At 39.4% G+C, this 10,842-nt stretch overlaps 1 long non-coding RNA gene across 1 annotated transcript in view; it reads left to right on the top strand.

The window, feature by feature from the left end:
• LOC106734814 (uncharacterized) overlaps window positions 1–10,842 on the top strand; it is a 20,746-nt gene extending 9,904 nt beyond the window's left edge. The window contains exons 2-4 of the long non-coding RNA XR_001370366.2: window positions 3,489–3,542; window positions 4,729–4,763; window positions 10,791–10,842. This is a non-coding gene — a long non-coding RNA (uncharacterized LOC106734814). The remainder of the gene's footprint in view (window positions 1–3,488; window positions 3,543–4,728; window positions 4,764–10,790) is intronic.

The raw sequence follows: 10,842 nt of genomic DNA, 5'->3' as shown, positions 1-10,842 counted from the left end.
CTGTCTCTCTGTCTCTCTCTGTCTTTCTGGCGAGTGCACGCACCCTATAGCAAAAAAACTCCAAGAAAAGAAAAAAAAGAAATATGTATTGCAGAGAAACAATGATTTCTGATATTGATTTTCTTGTTCTTAGGGCAAAGAGTGTCAGATTTTCCATGTAATTAGTTTTCCATGTTATTCATATTCACCCTTCTGACTACCAGAAAGACCAGAAATTTAATCCCTTTTTTTTTCTTCTTCAAAGAGATTTTTGCCTTATGGTGAGTGCACTCGCCAGAGAGAGAGACAGTGAGAGGGAAAGTGAGAAGTTACTCCCCAGAGGGGATAACCATGCCACAGTCCCTTCTCCATTCTCCTCCTGGGATCTTGGACACTAACACATACACATACACTGTGAGTTTGAAGCCATTGGGTCTGGGACTTGAACCTGGTTGGCCAGATGGGAGTCCAGAGATGTAACCTACTATGCCACCTGCAGGCCCCCAGAAACTTCATTCTTTAACTTATTTATTTCAAAGTTAATTATGGTCTCATTCTTACTATGGATGTGCTCTTCCCTCCCCCCCCCCCCCCCGGAGGGAATTCCATAAATATATGTTTTTCAAGCCACCAGGTCCAGGTCCAGCAACCAAGTGAGCCATGTGGAATCTGGCTTTCTATGAACAGCACTTAAATCACTGCACTTTAGGGCTGTATGCAGACATGTGCACGTGCATACACACAGACAGAGAAATAGTGTGTATGCAGGGGAAAAGGAAGGGAGATAGATATTAGAGTTAGGAATTTTTAACACAGTCTTGCCTTTGTGATCCTCTGCCCCAACCTTTCAGTTACCTGGGATCACAGGTGCATGCCATCATTCCTGGCTTGTCTAAGTTGGTTCAGGTTTTGAACCCAGACCTCCCATGTGGCCTGAGCCTTGCATGGTGACACCCTACTGCTTATACCACAATGACTGGTTCTGTTTTATATTTCTGTGTAACAGTCTTCAAGGTAAAAAAAAAAAATCAAACAAACAAAAACTAGGGCTAGCAGGTAGCATGGAATTAATGTACTAGATCCCACATAGCAGACTGGTTCTAGTCCTGGACCCAGTGGCTTGAAAATCATGCAGGGTGCAGGTGTGTGTGTGTGTGTGTGTGTGTGTGTGTGTGTGTGTGCCCAAAATCCCAAGAGGAAACTGGAAGAGAAGGGATTGTGGCATGGCTATGGGGGTGATTTTTCACTTTTCTCTTTCTGTCTCTGGCAAACACACACCCTATGGCAAAAATCCCAAAACAAAGAAAACCCTAGAGTATAAAAACAAATTCAGTAGAGGTTTTTGCCTTAGGGTGTGTGTGCTCACTGGAGAGAGACAGAGACAAGTGAGAAGGAAAGTTAGAAATCACCCGCTGGGAGGTTGGCCACACCATAATCCCTTCTCTGTTCTCATTCCCTGATCTTGGGCATTCATGTACATGCACCTGGTATGATTTTGAAGCCATTGGATCCAGGGATTGAACCACAGTTGGCCATGTGGTAGTCCAGTGATGTAACTGCTACACCATCTGCTGGCCCCATGTTGTAAGTTTTTAAGTCACTTATTAGATAGGAAGATGACTTGTTGAAAGCTTGTTAGAGTCACTTTAACTTACATTACTTTGGTAAGGCACCTTAATTTTCCAGCTTATCTTCCTGTTTATTTAGTGGAATAATTTCCTGAACACCTTTTGTTTATTCAGTTGATAATTTAAAATGACAGTTCTAGTGACTTAAATATTTTTAATACTTAAAGATATGGCTGTTTTGTGCAGGTTTTCTTTTATAAGTTTGGTGTTTCTATGTAAAATAATTAAGATTTGGATATTAGCCATTAACATTTGTGCTCCATTTTCTAAGTGAATTGGCATTACAATGTCTGATTTTTGTTAACAACATATTTATTGGTGCTGCTTTTGGATTAGCGGCATATATTCACTGATCTTGTGGGACAAAGTTTCCTAAACTTTCAAGAACCAGTTGTTTTTATTTTACTCTACCTTTGTATTTGTGAAAATATGAAGTTACTTGAGGGGGGAAAAATCACAACAAAAAACAATGTTCCTGGTCATTTTGTTTAAAACAATATAGTAAGTGATGAGAAATTAGAAATTTAACATTGATGCATTTCATTCTAAATTTAAAAAAAAAGCTAATTTTGGCTATTCGGTAAAAGTTTTCAAAAAAGAAAAAGCTATAGTTATAATTTAGATATTGGTATAATTTGAAAATTGGATGATAATATATTGTGTGAGTTAATGGTTTTTTCCTCAAATGAAAAGTCAAACTTTTTTTAGGTGGTTCTATATCGACACATTCTACTTCTTGTTTATCTAATGAGGACTATTATATGAAACAGCACAAATTTAAAAAGTAAATTGAGTATGGTTAATGGATACCTTGTTAACATTTGGCTTTATCAACATCTGTCTGTGATCTACTACTGAAAAAAAGGAAATCCATATACTTTTGTGCAATTTATAGCAAACATTTTTCATATGAAAGAGGGAGAGAAAAGAGAAAATAACTCATTTCTTGACTTAGAATTTGACTAAACACAGAACTCCACTTTAAAGAATCTAAAACCCTCTTCAACAATTCCTTCTAGGAGGACAAGAGCTTAGTGTGGTCTTCTAGGGCCCCATTACAGTTAAATTCTTCAAGGAGGGGAGCTAGTAGTCATCTCCTCTGGGAGGCTACTCAGAGTTTGAGTTGGGTGAATACACAGTTACCATGTTGTTCAGAACTAAATGAAGATGATATTTATCTATAAAAAATATATTTAAAATTCCTCCTCTAAGATGTATAGAAACTGACAGCTGGTGAAGGCAGTGAAAAATAAAATACAGTTTTCTAGGTAGAATATGAACAGTGGAAACTTTTAGTTAACTTTTAGCAGTTAGTACATCTAGACTTCTTTTTTTTTTTAGAGGTTTTTGCTATAGGGTGCGTGTGCTCGCCAGACAGAAAGACAGAGAGAAAGCGAGAAATCACCCCCCCACCACCCAGGGGGATGGCCACGCTGCAATCCCTTCTCCTCCATTCTCCTCTCGGGATCTTGGGCACGCACGCGCACACGCCCGGCGTGAGTTTAAGTCACCGGGTCCGAGACGCGAACCTCGGTCAACTACGTGGGAGTCCTGCGACATAGCCATTATGCTAACTGCTGGTCCCTCATCTAGAATTTTTTTAATGCTTCAGTTTTGGTTTCTCAACATGAAATAGGGAGAGTAAACATTTCTGAATAGATAGTAGGACATGATAGATTTAACACTTGAAGGGAATTAGCTCTGGAAAGACTTGAGTTGTAGAGAAGTGTTAATTTCACAAGTGTAAGTTAGTAATAGAGATGGTGATTTTTAGATTTTTTTTCCAAAGCATGTTTTAGTATTTTATTACCTTGACTTTTTATTAGGAGTCATACTTCAATTCACATGTCTTTTGCTGACTCTTAGTATTTATCATTTCAGAACCACCCATGAATTCTTGTTTGGTGCTCTTGCTGAACTGGTTGATAATGCAAGGTATGTATACAATATATGCTTGGGAGTAGAAACTTTTTGGGTCATTATTACCATGGTGGGTCCTGGCGGGCTGCCTTTTTTGTGTGTCATATGATAAACTGGAGAGTCTTAGGAGTGTATGTGTTCCCATGCATACACAAATTTTGCCAATCTCTCTCATATTCTTAAAATGTCCTTAAATCTTTGAGAATAGGTACTTGTAGAGCTGTATACATATTGAGTCTTTTTTTGTTTGTTTGTTTTTTGTTTTTGTTTTTTTTTTTCATTTAAAACCAATGAAACTGCTTCATTTTCCTTGCCTGCATTTGGCAGAATTGGACTACATTACTTTCAGGCCTTTATGGGAGCTTTTATTGATGACTAAAGTTTATATGATTTTAGCCAATGGCTAGAGTCTAGTTGATTGTCTGAACTTTGTTTCAAGGTTAGAGAGGATAGATTATAGAATCAGTCTGCTGACTGCAACGCATACACCGTGAGACCTGACTTTTCACAGGTTTTGTAGCAGATTATTGTTTTCTTAAAGTCTTGGCGAGGAAGAAAGCAAGTTATTGGAGTACCTTTTTATAATGCAGTCAAATGAGCGAGAGAAGCACATATTTAAGTAACTTCTTAGTGTATAAAAGGAAATAGTCTTCGCCTCTAGATGTTTTCGCCATGAAATCTGCATTAAAAATAAAGGTCTGGGACCAGCAGTTGGCATAATGGCTATGTTGCTAGACTCCCATGTAGTCGACAGTGGTTCGAGTCCTAGACCCGGTGGCTTAAAACTCACGCCGGGTGTGTGTGCGTGCGTGCCCAAGATCCTGAGAGGAGAATGGAGAAGGGATTGCGGCGCAGCTATCCCCCCTGGGGGGTGATTTCTCACTTTCTGTCTCTCAGTCTCTGTCTGTCTGGCGAGCGCACGCGCCCTATAGCAAAAACCTCTCAAATAAAATAAAATAAAATAAAAAAATAAAGGCCCTAGGCCCAAAGTGTCATGTGATTATCTTAAATACTTTGTAGTGTCACAGATATGAAAGAAAAATTATGTTGCCTAGTAAATCTTTAAAGTTTATAAAATTTTTATATGGCTTCCTGAAAACATTCAAAATAACTATGCATTCTACTCAAAACACGATGCATTTTGATGGTTGATATTTAATGTTCTCATTTTGACTTTGATTTTTTTCTTTTAATTTTTCAGAGATGCTGATGCCACCAGAATAGATATTTTTGCAGGTAAGACAGATTTTAGGTCTTTAATGCCCAGTTCCGCTTAAGGCATTTATTACTGTGCCTAAGAAAAAATGAGTGGGAAAATAACTGTTTTCTGGAGGCTTAGACATGATTACTCCAGATCATAGGTAGAAATGGCAGCCCATTACATAGAAACCAAGAATATTGACTTAAAGAAACTAACATGGGATATCTAAGTCTCTGTAAATAGCCACCAGGAGATGTATGGGTGCGATGAAGTTCAGCAGTAAAATGATCAAGTTAGCAGGCATATTCAGGTATGTGGTATTTACAACCAAGGAAAAATTTTGTTAGGGACCGTTTTTTCTCTCTACACCCTCTAAGCAATAGTGCCAGCTTTGCAGAGTTGCTGATGTTGTAGAAAACAGCTGGTAACTTGACTGGCATTGAGATTTGCAGAGACGTTCTCAGAGGTGTCAGGTAAGAAGGAAAACTATTTGGCTTGGAATTTAAAGCTATTAAACAGCCTCTGCTGTTTAGCTTATTTGAAATTGGCTAGGTTGTTTTATGGAAAGCTCTCTTTTTTTCCTAGAGTGGATGAAACAGTGGAAGAATACTTAGTCATTGACCTTTTCTCAATTTGTCTAATAGTTTGCTTTCTGCCTGCTCAGTATTTGTCCATTACCTTTTCTTGGTCATTTAAATACCACACATCTGGAAGCAGAATAGATGAAGTTAGCTTTTTTTTTTTTTTTTTTTGGAGAGGTTTTTGCTATAGGGCATGTGCACGTGCCAGAAAGACAGAGACAGAGAGATAGAAAGCGAGAAATCACCCCTCAGGGGGGATGGCTACGCTGTAATCCCTTCTCCATTCTCCTTTTGGGATCTTGGGCACACACGCATACGCACCCGGCGTCAGTTTAAGCCACCTGGTCTGGGTCAACTACATGGGAGTCCTGTGACATAGCCATTACACCATCTACTGGTCCCAGAAGTCAGCTTTTAAATACAGTTTAGCCAGTATGATAGGATTTTTTTGGTTGTTGTCTGTGTTTTATTTTTCTGAAGTCATCAAATAGTTTGGGATTATATCTATTTTTTTTTTTTTTTTTAAGAGAGACTTTTGCTATAGGGAGCATGAGCTTTCCGGAGAGACAAAGAGAGACAGAAAGTGAGAAATCACCCCTCAGGGGGGATGACCTTGGTGCAGTCCCCTTTCCTCCATTCTCTTGGGATTTTGGACACACACGCACACACGCCTGACGTGAGATTTAAGCCACTGGGGCCAGGACTTGAACTGTGGTTGACTACTTGGTAATCTGCTGATCTCTGCAATAATATTTTGAATAAAGTTGACTAGCTTCTGAGAACCCTGGATATTCATGTGGGAATATAAGTTATCAAATGACCCTTCTTCATAGACTCATTTAATAAATGAGAACAAGCCACAACTAAATAGTAATTTTCAGAACCTCTATAAAGAATATCCTCCAGATGTGATGAATTTCTCATGCCTGATACAGTTTAGAGCAAAGAATTTATTTGGAACAGCTATAAGTTATGCTACTTAAATTCTGAAAGGTTTCTATCCAGTGTTGTGAAAAGAAGGTTCCATTTATTTTTAGAAGAAATTAACAGGAGAAAGGAGCACAGCAAAAGAACGTTAGAAGACAGTTACTAAACCCATCATGCCAATGAAGGTGCTTTTCCAAACTACAGCATCTTTCATCTGAGTAGTAGAAAACGGCTATCTCTGAAAGAAGTGGCTGTTTTAATCACTGCACAAATGATAAACAGAGGACAGGCCTCTAAGTGATGTCAAAGAGACGAATCCTGATAGCTGAGTCTATTTTGAAGAAATTTTTAAAAAGATTGCCTCTGCTTATTCCTACCACCTTTGCCACTTTTGGTGAGTGATTTTCAGTAAGGAGATTTTGTTCTTGATGCTCAGAATTCAGCAGAATAATTGGATTTTAACTTAAATGAAAAAGACCCAGCATTCATCTATCCTGTGCTTTGTCCTGCTCCTGTTGTGTTTTGGAGAAACTCCATAGAGGATGAAATAGGGCCTTTGCTCTAAGAACTTATTCTATAATTGGAGAGACAATTAGCATAGTACAGATGATTAGAAGGCATAACTAGATCTTGAGGGAACAGTCAAAGCAGTTAAGGATTAAATGGTGTGATAGAAGAACTAAGCACTGTAGCATTTTGGAAAAGACTTGGTTTTCTCCAGGTACCTTGAGACTAGGAGTCTTGGTAGAAGCATCCTTAATTTTATACTTTTCTACCTCAGTGCCTCATTAATGCTTTTAGCACAAAAAAGCAATGAAATCAGTAATAACTATTAAGGACTTATTAGTACACAAAGAAAAGTATTTTCTTACCTCCTATGTGAAACTTATTGATACTGAACTTGGAAATTTCCCATATATCAGATGTAGTCTGAAGTTGCCACAAGTTGCTTTTTTAAGAAGTTTTTGCCTTAGCATGCATTTGTGCACCGGGGAAAGAGAGACAGAGACAGTGAGAGGGAACATGAGAAATCCCCCTCTCCCCCAGGGGGGATGGCCACCCGCAATCCCTTCTCCTCTTTTCTCCTCCTGGGATCTTAGGCATGCATGGATACACGCCCATTGTGAGTTTCAAGCCCCTGGTTCCAGGATTTAAACCGCAGTCTGCTATATGGGAGTTTAACTACATAATTGCTATACTATCTGCTGGCCCCAAAGTTGCATTTTTTAAAAAATGTATTTAAGCCTAAGACAGGTGAAAAAGAAGCCAGCCTATCAAAGTGTGAGGTCTTGATTTATACAAATAATTCTTAATAGTTAGGGCCAGACCACTGTGTGATTTTCATAAGTAGACCTTGTGTTTTTATTCATTTTCTCAATTTCCTGGGGATAGATAATGCCACCTCCTTTAAGAAAGATCTCTTTTGTGATGCCAGAGTAATGGTTAATGAATCTATTAGCCAGAGCAATGAAATAGAAATTAATATCACTCAAACAGATTGCAGAATATGATGAAGAATTTAGATATCATTTTATTACAGCCTCTGCTAGGGAGACCACTATTTTATAACCTCTGACTTTTGACTCAGCTGCATTTTACATCTTTTCTCCCACTTCTTTGCTTTTCCTGTTCTTCTCCGTGGGAGTTGGATGGTGAAATGTCAGGCTTAGACAAGCCGGAGTTGGCCATGTTGGAGGAAGTTTAGATATTCAGCCTTCAAAACTAGTTCTGACAGTCTCACATACCTGCCACTAGGATCTGAAACACAGCTGCAAAGAAGGCAGTCTGACTTTGCCTTCTCTGTCTTGCTGTCAGCATGTATGATAGAAAGGAGAATATACAACCTCAACTGCTTAAAGACTCCTTCATCCGAAATTCTCCCTTCATCCCAGTCTTTTCCATGGCTTCAGCTATTATTCAGTTGACTGATTAAATATCAGGTATTAGAAATGAATCTCTGGTGTAATGTCTATCAAGATGGTTTTGAGCAGGAAAGCCTTCTGGTTCTCCTTGTCTGCTCTAGCTCAGTTCTTAAAGGATGGTCCACCCATGGACAACATCAGATGGAGATTGTTAGAAATGCAAATTCTCAGCCTCTACCTTGGATCAGACTACATAATCAGACTGTTTGGTGTGGTGCTTAAAATCTGTATTTTTACAAGCTCTTCAGGTGATTCTGTGCACACTACTTTACTCTAGGTGATAGTTTTCTCAGCCTTCTTCAGGTTAAACCCTCCTGTCCTTCCTCCTTCATTCACTGCAGAGAGTAGAATTCATTAAGACTTTAAGCTCCATGAAGACAGTGGTCACATCTGCATTGTTCACTGCTTTTGTCCTCATCACAGAGCCAGGCACATAGGTGCTCAGTTACTATCATGGAATAAACCAGCAATTGACATAATCATTATAGTCAGATGGAGATGCCACAGAGCCTATTTACAGAGTTTGAAGTTGCTGCTGTGTAAGTGAGGATTTTTTTGGCCCTAAGGCAGTACTGCATGTGACCATGGACCTGGACACCATTAGCCATCACTTGATGTGGTCACTATCTGGCTTGGAGAATCCACCCAGTAGGATTTCTTTGCCTTGTAAACTGCACGAAAAAGCTTTGAACTGAAGTCCTTGAGCCAGAAAAGGTTCTTAGACCCACTGTTAAGTGTTGTTGATTATGTGCTAAAATTATCTATAGGGCCTATGGGAACTAATATAAGGGCCTAGAAAGTAACTTAGGTAGTGTTCTCAGAATGCCAATAATCCTTGGGAATTTTTCAGATGTATTTGACTTAAACCAGTTTCTACAATAGCCCTCAAAGCAGAGTCTTTATGTACCTTTCATGGCCATAATGTATGGTTCTTGGCTACATTTAGAACACTGCTTTTACCATGCCCTGTATCTGACCAGTTTGAGTCTCTATGACACTTGACATCCTCCAGATGGAAATGTTGAAACTACTGTGCACTTTCTTGCAGTTGCTTGCCATATCTCTTGGATTTTCTAGTGAACAGACTGATACTTGAAAATCTCAGTGGTTTATATCCCTTCTGAAAGAGCATTTTAAATTATATTAACTAGTCTGTCTAGCAGAGGGCAATCATGACTCACTTGAATTTTTAGCCTGAGGGACAAAACATTTTAACTGAGATTAGTTTAGGTAATTGTACAAAGTTGGTCAACTGCAGCTTGTGGGAGATTAAAAAATCCTCAGGGACTAGGTTCCAAACTTTGAGCTTTGGACAAGCTTTGGGCTTGTCCCTTATACAGGTCTCCTTCCTCTTAGTAGAAATGCTGCTTTTATTCTTGTGGTAAGTAGTGGACTATGAACAGCATCTATTCTGGGGAGATTGGTGTTAGTGGTTCCTTGCTTGGATTGTTTAGGTTCCCTGCCTCTACCTCTGCCTCATGTCCTTCTCTCCTTTGTCTCTGTACTTCCTTGATTCCAAGGCTAATTCTATGCTCACCGAGTTCTCATTGTTGGGTGGAAAGGCACCCTGGAAACTAGTATAGCCCCTTTATTATTTTAGAATCTCTTCTCCATTGTCTGTGGCATGCCTGAACCCAGACTATGAGTAACTACTTGCTGCTGCAGAATACATCTGAAAAATTCCCAAGGATTATTGGCATTCTGAGAACACTACCTAAGTTACTTTCTAGGCCCTTATATTAGTTCCCATAGGCCCTATAGATAATTTTAGCACATAATCAACAACACTTAACAGTGGGTCTAAGCTGTTTAAAGAGGGTGTTCTGCTCCCTAGAATTGCAGTTACAGTCTGTTGTATTCCCTTTCTGTTGACCAGGAAGCCCTGCCACAGCAGCTGTGGATCTTACTCTGAAAGGACATTCCTTCTTCCAATCAGGCATGTCAGCTAGAAACCAAGTAACTCTCCTTGCCCCTGTGTCTTCTCACTGCTGGACTGAGGAGTCCTTTTGAGGACCCATAGTTAGGACATATGATGATGAATACAGATAGGCCAGAAGCTGTAGTTAGCCTGGGTATATTTATACATAGGCATAGTAATTCATCTTTCAGGAAACAGCTGCCACCACTGTGTCTATACCATGTATGCTTGATCAGTTTGTCCTAAGGTTATCTCAGACTTCTCACAAAGGAGATACCATATTGAGTTGTCTAATAGTGTTGGTAAGGAAGAGCATATATAGTGTTGGAGAACTTTAGTGGCTTAGGGGTTCATGACAGAGGGCTGAAAGGATAGTAAGCCAGGTGGTGAGAAGCAGAAGAATGAAGGTACATGTGAAATACATGGATATTCAGCAGCCCTGGGTGCAGTTAGATGCTGGATCAGGTATTCCCTGCTCTTCTTATTGAATCTCTCAAGCTTTGTCATGAACTAGAAAGCATTGGAGAAACTTTGAAGGGAGTTCATATTTTGGCGGGACTCTGAAGTTTAACTCACACAGACTAGGACTCTTAGCAGCTAGGTTTGACTTGACGTTTTTGGGCCAAGTGTTACCTTGGTTTACCTTCTGATCATACTCTTGTTGCCACCATGTAGTTGGTAACAATTCTATAATGGCAGCTACTTCTTTTACAGAAAGGCGAGAGGACCTTCGAGGAGGATTTATGCTTTGTTTTTTGGATGATGG

Source organism: Tupaia chinensis, unplaced genomic scaffold, assembly GCF_000334495.1.
Source record: "Tupaia chinensis unplaced genomic scaffold, TupChi_1.0 Scaffold000226_1, whole genome shotgun sequence".
NCBI lineage: Eukaryota > Metazoa > Chordata > Mammalia > Scandentia > Tupaiidae > Tupaia > Tupaia belangeri.
The sequence above is the reverse complement of the archived record's forward strand: the minus strand, read 5'-3'. Positions and strand labels throughout refer to the sequence as shown.